This window comes from Ranitomeya variabilis, chromosome 2 (assembly GCF_051348905.1).
Source record: "Ranitomeya variabilis isolate aRanVar5 chromosome 2, aRanVar5.hap1, whole genome shotgun sequence".
Classification (NCBI taxonomy): domain Eukaryota; kingdom Metazoa; phylum Chordata; class Amphibia; order Anura; family Dendrobatidae; genus Ranitomeya; species Ranitomeya variabilis.
In genome coordinates this window covers 964,235,952-964,243,447 of record NC_135233.1, presented here as the reverse complement: position 1 = coordinate 964,243,447, position 7,496 = coordinate 964,235,952, and positions in this window count along the sequence as shown.

Sequence of the window (7,496 nt, the reverse complement as noted above, 5' to 3'; positions counted from 1 at the left end):
TGTCGACTCTGGCGCTGCTTTGAGTCTTATGGATTGGTCCTTTGCCAAACGCTGTGGGTATGATTTGGAGCCATTGGAGGCTCCGATACCTCTGAAAGGGATTGACTCCACCCCATTGGCTAGTAATAAACCACAATACTGGACACAAGTGACTATGCGTGTTAATCCGGATCACCAGGAGGTTATTCGCTTTCTGGTGCTGTATAATCTACATGATGTTTTGGTGCTGGGATTGCCATGGCTGCAATCTCATAACCCAGTCCTCGACTGGAGAGCTATGTCTGTGTTAAGCTGGGGATGTAAAGGAACTCATGGGGACGTACCTTTGGTTTCCATTTCATCATCTATTCCCTCTGAGATTCCTGAATTCTTGTCTGACTTTCGTGACGTTTTTGAAGAACCCAAGGTTGGTTCACTACCTCCGCACCGGGAGTGCGATTGTGCCATAGACTTGATCCCGGGTAGTAAATACCCTAAGGGTCGTTTATTTAATCTGTCTGTGCCTGAACACGCGGCTATGAGAGAATATATAAAGGAGTCCTTGGAAAAGGGACATATTCGTCCTTCGTCATCTCCCTTAGGAGCCGGTTTTTTCTTTGTGTCTAAGAAAGACGGCTCTTTGAGGCCGTGTATTGATTATCGACTTTTGAATAAAATCACGGTTAAATATCAATATCCGTTACCACTGCTTACTGATTTGTTTGCTCGTATAAAGGGGGCCAAGTGGTTCTCTAAGATTGATCTCCGTGGGGCGTATAATTTGGTGCGAATCAAGCAGGGGGATGAGTGGAAAACCGCATTTAATACGCCCGAGGGCCATTTTGAGTATTTGGTGATGCCTTTTGGTCTTTCAAATGCCCCTTCAGTCTTCCAGTCCTTTATGCATGACATTTTCCGCGATTATTTGGATAAATTTATGATTGTGTATCTGGATGATATTCTGATTTTTTCGGATGACTGGGACTCTCATGTCCAGCAGGTCAGGAGGGTTTTTCAGGTTTTGCGGTCTAATTCCTTGTGTGTGAAGGGTTCTAAGTGTGTTTTTGGGGTTCAAAAGATTTCCTTCTTGGGATACATTTTTTCCCCCTCTTCCATCGAGATGGATCCTGTCAAGGTTCAGGCTATTGGTGATTGGACGCAACCCTCTTCTCTTAAGAGTCTTCAGAAATTTTTGGGCTTTGCTAACTTTTATCGTCGATTTATTGCTGGTTTTTCTGATGTTGTAAAACCATTGACTGATTTGACTAAGAAGGGTGCTGATGTTGCTGATTGGTCCCCTGATGCTGTGGAGGCCTTTCGGGAGCTCAAGCGCCGCTTTTCTTCCGCCCCAGTGTTGCGTCAGCCTGATGTTGCTCTTCCTTTTCAGGTTGAGGTCGACGCTTCTGAAATCGGAGCTGGGGCGGTGTTGTCGCAGAGAAGTTCCGACTGCTCCGTGATGAGACCTTGTGCCTTTTTTTCCCGTAAATTTTCGCCCGCCGAGCTGAATTATGATATTGGGAATCGGGAGCTTTTGGCCATGAAGTGGGCTTTTGAGGAGTGGCGTCACTGGCTTGAGGGGGCCAGACATCAGGTGGTGGTATTGACTGACCACAAAAATTTAATTTACCTTGAGTCTGCCAGGCGCCTGAATCCTAGACAGGCGCGCTGGTCGTTGTTTTTCTCTCGGTTTAATTTTGTGGTGTCTTACCTACCGGGTTCTAAGAATGTTAAGGCGGATGCCCTTTCTAGGAGTTTTGAGCCTGACTCCCCTGGTAATTCTGAGCCCACAGGTATCCTTAAAGATGGAGTGATATTGTCTGCCGTTTCTCCAGACCTGCGGCGGGCCTTGCAGGAGTTTCAGGCGGATAGACCTGATCGTTGCCCACCTGGTAGACTGTTTGTTCCTGATGATTGGACCAGTAGAGTCATCTCTGAGGTTCATTCTTCTGCGTTGGCAGGTCATCCTGGAATCTTTGGTACCAGGGATTTGGTGGCAAGGTCCTTCTGGTGGCCTTCCCTGTCACGAGATGTGCGAGGCTTTGTGCAGTCTTGTGACGTTTGTGCTCGGGCCAAGCCTTGTTGTTCTCGGGCTAGTGGATTGTTGTTACCCTTGCCTATCCCGAAGAGGCCTTGGACGCACATCTCGATGGATTTTATTTCGGATCTGCCTGTTTCTCAGAAGATGTCTGTCATCTGGGTGGTGTGTGACCGTTTCTCTAAGATGGTCCATCTGGTTCCCTTGCATAAGTTGCCTTCTTCTTCCGAGTTGGTTCCTCTGTTTTTTCAAAATGTTGTTCGTTTGCATGGTATTCCGGAGAATATCGTTTCTGACAGAGGGACCCAATTCGTGTCTAGATTTTGGCGGGCATTCTGTGCTAGGATGGGCATAGATTTGTCTTTTTCGTCTGCTTTCCATCCTCAGACTAATGGCCAGACCGAGCGGACTAATCAGACCTTGGAGACATATTTGAGGTGTTTTGTGTCTGCGGATCAGGATGATTGGGTTGCTTTTTTGCCTTTGGCGGAGTTCGCCCTCAATAATCGGGCCAGCTCTGCCACCTTGGTGTCCCCGTTTTTCTGTAATTCGGGGTTTCATCCTCGATTTTCCTCCGGTCAAGTGGAATCTTCGGATTGTCCTGGAGTGGATGCTGTGGTGGAGAGGTTGCATCAGATTTGGGGGCAGGTGGTGGACAATTTGAAGTTGTCCCAGGAGAAGACTCAGCTTTTTGCCAACCGCCGTCGTCGTGTTGGTCCTCGGCTTTGTGTTGGGGACTTGGTGTGGTTGTCTTCTCGTTTTGTCCCTATGAGGGTTTCTTCTCCTAAGTTTAAGCCTCGGTTCATCGGCCCGTACAAGATATTGGAGATTCTTAACCCTGTGTCCTTCCGTTTGGACCTCCCTGCATCCTTTTCGATTCATAATGTTTTTCATCGGTCATTGTTGCGCAGGTATGAGGTACCGGCTGTGCCTTCCGTTGAGCCTCCTGCTCCGGTGTTGGTTGAGGGTGAGTTGGAGTACGTTGTGGAAAAGATCTTAGACTCTCGTTTTTCCAGACGGAAACTCCAGTATCTGGTCAAATGGAAGGGATACGGTCAGGAGGATAATTCTTGGGTCACTGCCTCTGATGTTCATGCCTCCGATCTTGTCCGTGCCTTCCATAGGGCTCATCCTGATCGCCCTGGTGGTTCTGGTGAGGGTTCGGTGCCCCCTCCTTGAGGGGGGGGTACTGTTGTGAAATTGGATTCTGGGCTCCCCCGGTGGCCACTTGTGGAATTGTACTTGTGTGCATCATCCCCTCTGTTCACCTGCTCCTATCAGGATGTGGGAGTCGCTATATAACCTTGCTCCTCTGTCAGTTTCATGCCGGTCAACAATGTAATCAGAAGCCTTCTGTGCATGTTCCTGCTACTAGACAACTCCTAGCTAAGTTGGACTTTTGTCCTTGTGTGTTTTTGCATTTTGTTCCTGTTCACAGCTGCTGTTTCGTTACTGTGTCTGGAAAGCTCTTGTGAGCGGAAATTGCCACTCTGGTGTTATGAGTTAATGCTAGAGTCTTAAAGTAATTTCTGGATGGTGTTTTGATAGGGTTTTCTGCTGACCATGAAAGTGCCCTTTCTGTCTTCATGCTATCTAGTAAGCGGACCTCGATTTTGCTAAACCTATTTTCATACTACGTTTGTCATTTCATCTTAAATCACAGCCAATATATGTGGGGGCCTCTGTCTGCCTTTTGGGAAAATTTCTCTAGAGGTGAGCCAGGACTGTCTTTTCCTCTGCTAGGATTAGGTAGTTCTCCGGCTGGCGCTGGGCATCTAGGGATAAAAAACGTAGGCATGCTACCCGGCCACTTCTAGTTGTGCGGCAGGTTTAGTTCATGGTCAGTATAGTTTCCATCTTCCAAGAGCTAGTTCTCATATATGCTGGGCTATGTTCTCTCGCCATTGAGAATCATGACACACCACTTAAAAAGATGAGAGGCGTCTGTAATTTACATCATAGGTAGACCTCAACTATGGGAGACAAACTGAGAAAAAAAAATCCAGAAAATCACATTGTCTGTTTTTTTATTATTTTATTTGCATATTATGGTGGAAAATAAGTATTTGGTCAGAAACAAAATTTCATCTCAATACTTTGTAATATATCCTTTGTTGGCAATGACAGAGGTCAAACGTTTTCTGTAAGTCTTCACAAGGTTGCCACACACTGTTGTTGGTATGTTGGCCCATTCCTCCATGCAGATCTCCTCTAGAGCAGTGATGTTTTTGGCTTTTCGCTTGGCAACATGGACTTTCAACTCCCTCCAAAGGTTTTCTATAGGGTTGAGATCTGGAGACTGGCTAGGCCACTCCAGGACCTTGAAATGCTTCTTACGAAGCCACTCCTTCGTTGCCCTGGCGGTGTGCTTTGGATCATTGTCATGTTGAAAGACCCAGCCACGTTTCATCTTCAATGCCCTTGCTGATGGAAGGAGGTTTGCACTCAAAATCTCACGATACATGGCCCCATTCATTCTTTCATGTACCCGGATCAATCGTCCTGGCCCCTTTGCAGAGACACAGCCCCAAAGCATGATGTTTCCACCACCATGCTTTACAGTAGGTATGGTGTTTGATGGATGCAACTCAGTATTCTTTTTCCTCCAAACACGACAAGTTGTGTTTCTACCAAACAGTTCCAGTTTGGTTTCATCAGACCATAGGACATTCGCCCAAAACTCCTCTGGATCATCCAAATGCTCTCTAGCAAACTTCAGATGGGCCCGGACATGTACTGGCTTAAGCAGTGGGACACGTCTGGCACTGCAGGATCTGAGTCCATGGTGGCGTAGTGTGTTACTTATGGTAGGCCTTGTTACATTGGTCCCAGCTCTCTGCAGTTCATTCACTAGGTCCCCCCGCGTGGTTCTGGGATTTTTGCTCACCGTTCTTGTGATCATTCTGACCCCACGGGGTGGGATTTTGCGTGGAGCCCCAGATCGAGGGAGATTATCAGTGGTCTTGAATGTCTTCCATTTTCTAATTATTGCTCCCACTGTTGATTTCTTCACTCCAAGCTGGTTGGCTATTGCAGATTCAGTCTTCCCAGCCTGGTGCAGGGCTACAATTTTGTTTCTGGTGTCCTTTGACAGCTCTTTGGTCTTCACCATAGTGGAGTTTGGAGTCAGACTGTTTGAGGGTGTGCACAGGTGTCTTTTTATACTGATAACAAGTTTAAACAGGTGCCATTACTACAGGTAATGAGTGGAGGAAAGAGGAGACTCTTAAAGAAGAAGTTACAGGTCTGTGAGAGCCAGAAATCTTGATTGTTTGTTTCTGACCAAATACTTATTTTCCACCATAATATGCAAATAAAATGATAAAAAAACAGAAAATGTGATTTTCTGGATTTTTTTTTCTCAGTTTGTCTCCCATAGTTGAGGTCTACCTATGATGTAAATTACAGACGCCTCTCATCTTTTTAAGTGGTGGAACTTGCACTATTGCTGACTGACTAAATACTTTTTTGCCCCACTGTATAGACAGATCTAGCAGACATGGATGAGGCGTGCACAGCATGTTTTAGATGCTACTACATCCAACCCCACCAACTCGGCCTTGAGAAAAGGATCGGTGTGGTTGTACAGCCTAAAAAGGAAACAGCAATGACGGCAGTTGTGCCAGATTTGACACATCGAATACAGGGCCAACAACAATAGGTGGGCTTTGATACAGGAACTGGTCCTTTTGAATACTCGGAATGTTGTGGAGGAGGAAGGGTTTGTTCAAGTAGAGTTGAGCAACCTGCCAAGTCAAGGATCTCATGGCAGTCTGGAATCAAGTACCTTGTCCTAAGCCTGAATCCAGGAAATGTTGGTTGCATTGGAACCCAGAGCCTCAATCTGCAGAAGTTGGGGAAATTGATCAATTGATATGGGTGGATTCATACCATTGAGGGAAAGAATCATGGGGAGGATATGGAGGACCGAGAAGGAGGAACGGACTTCCTTCCCTGTGAAGTGAATACAGAGTCCTGGTCTTACGACTTCCCCCATAAGGCAGCTGGCAGGAAATTAAAGTTTTTATGAGAGAAGCTAGAGATGTCTGCTATGCTGATGTACCCAAGAATGGAATGTATGTATTGTAGAGTGTAGCCAAGTCCGAAGAAAAAAGAAAGTGGCACAACTCCCCAGCAGAGGATACGAAGGGTGTATAAGGCACAGGAAAATCACAGACGTCTTACATCAGAGGTGCTAGCATTAGAAAAAACACACAATCTTGAGTAGCAAAATCAGAGAAAAGATAACGCAGCACTCACCAGCACCCAGGTCAGATGTCTTCTTTATTACGACATGAAAAGTTACAGCTTCATGGCACGGGGGAGTGACGAGGTGAGGAGCATGTGAGGCGGGACAGTCCCGCCTCACATGCTCCTCACCTCGTCACTCCCCCGTGCCGTGAAGCTGTAACTTTTCATGTCGTAATAAAGAAGACATCTGACCTGGGTGCTGGTGAGTAGGGTTGAGCGAAACGGGTCGATCATTTTCAAAAGTCGCCGACTTTTGGCTAAGTCGGCGTCTCATGAAACCCGATCCGACCCCTGTGCTTGTCGGCCATGCGGTACGCGACTTTCGCGCCAAAGTCGCGTTTCAATGACGCGAAAAGCGCCATTTCTCAGCCAATGAAGGTGAACGCAGAGTGTGGGCAGCGTGATGACATAGATCCTGGTCCCCACCATCTTAGAGAAGGGCATTGCAGTGATTGGCTTGCTGTCTGCGGCGTCACAGGGGCTATAAAGGGGCGTTCCCGCCGACCGCCATCTTACTGCTGCTGATCTGAGCTTAGGGACAGGTTGCTGCCGCTTCGTCAGAAGCAGGGAGAGCGTTAGGCAGGGTCCACTAACCACCAAACCGCTTGTGCTGCAGCGATTTCCACTGTCCAACACCACCTTCGGTGTGCAGGGACTGTGGAAGCTATTTTTTTTTTTTTTTCCCCTCAGCGCTGTAGCTCATTGGGCTGCCCTAGAAGGCTCCGTGATAGCTGTATTGCTGTGTGTACGCCACTGTGGAAACCAACTGCTTTTTTCAAAGCACATATCCTCTTGTTCCTTCCTTTCTGCACAGCTATCTTTTTTGTTTGTCCACACTTTTTATTTAATTTGTGCATCAGTCCACTCCTATTGCTGCCTGCCATACCTGGCTTAGATTACTGCAGGGAGATAGTAATTGTAGTACAGTTTTTTTTTTTTTTTTGTTTTTTTTTTGTGGGAGATTAAGATTGGCATTTCTGCTACAGTGCCATCCCTGTGTGTGCCATCTCTCACTGAGTGGGCCATAGAAAGCCTATTTATTTTTTCCGTGATTTGTGTTCTAAAATCTACCTCAACACAAAAACACTACATCAATCAGTGGGAGAAAAATATTGGCCTCAGTCAGGGCTTGTGTGCCACTGCTGTGTGTGCTATCTCTCATTCAGTGGGCTATAGCAAGCCTATTTTTTTTTTTTTTTTTTTTTTTTAATATTATTTGGTTTCTAAAGTC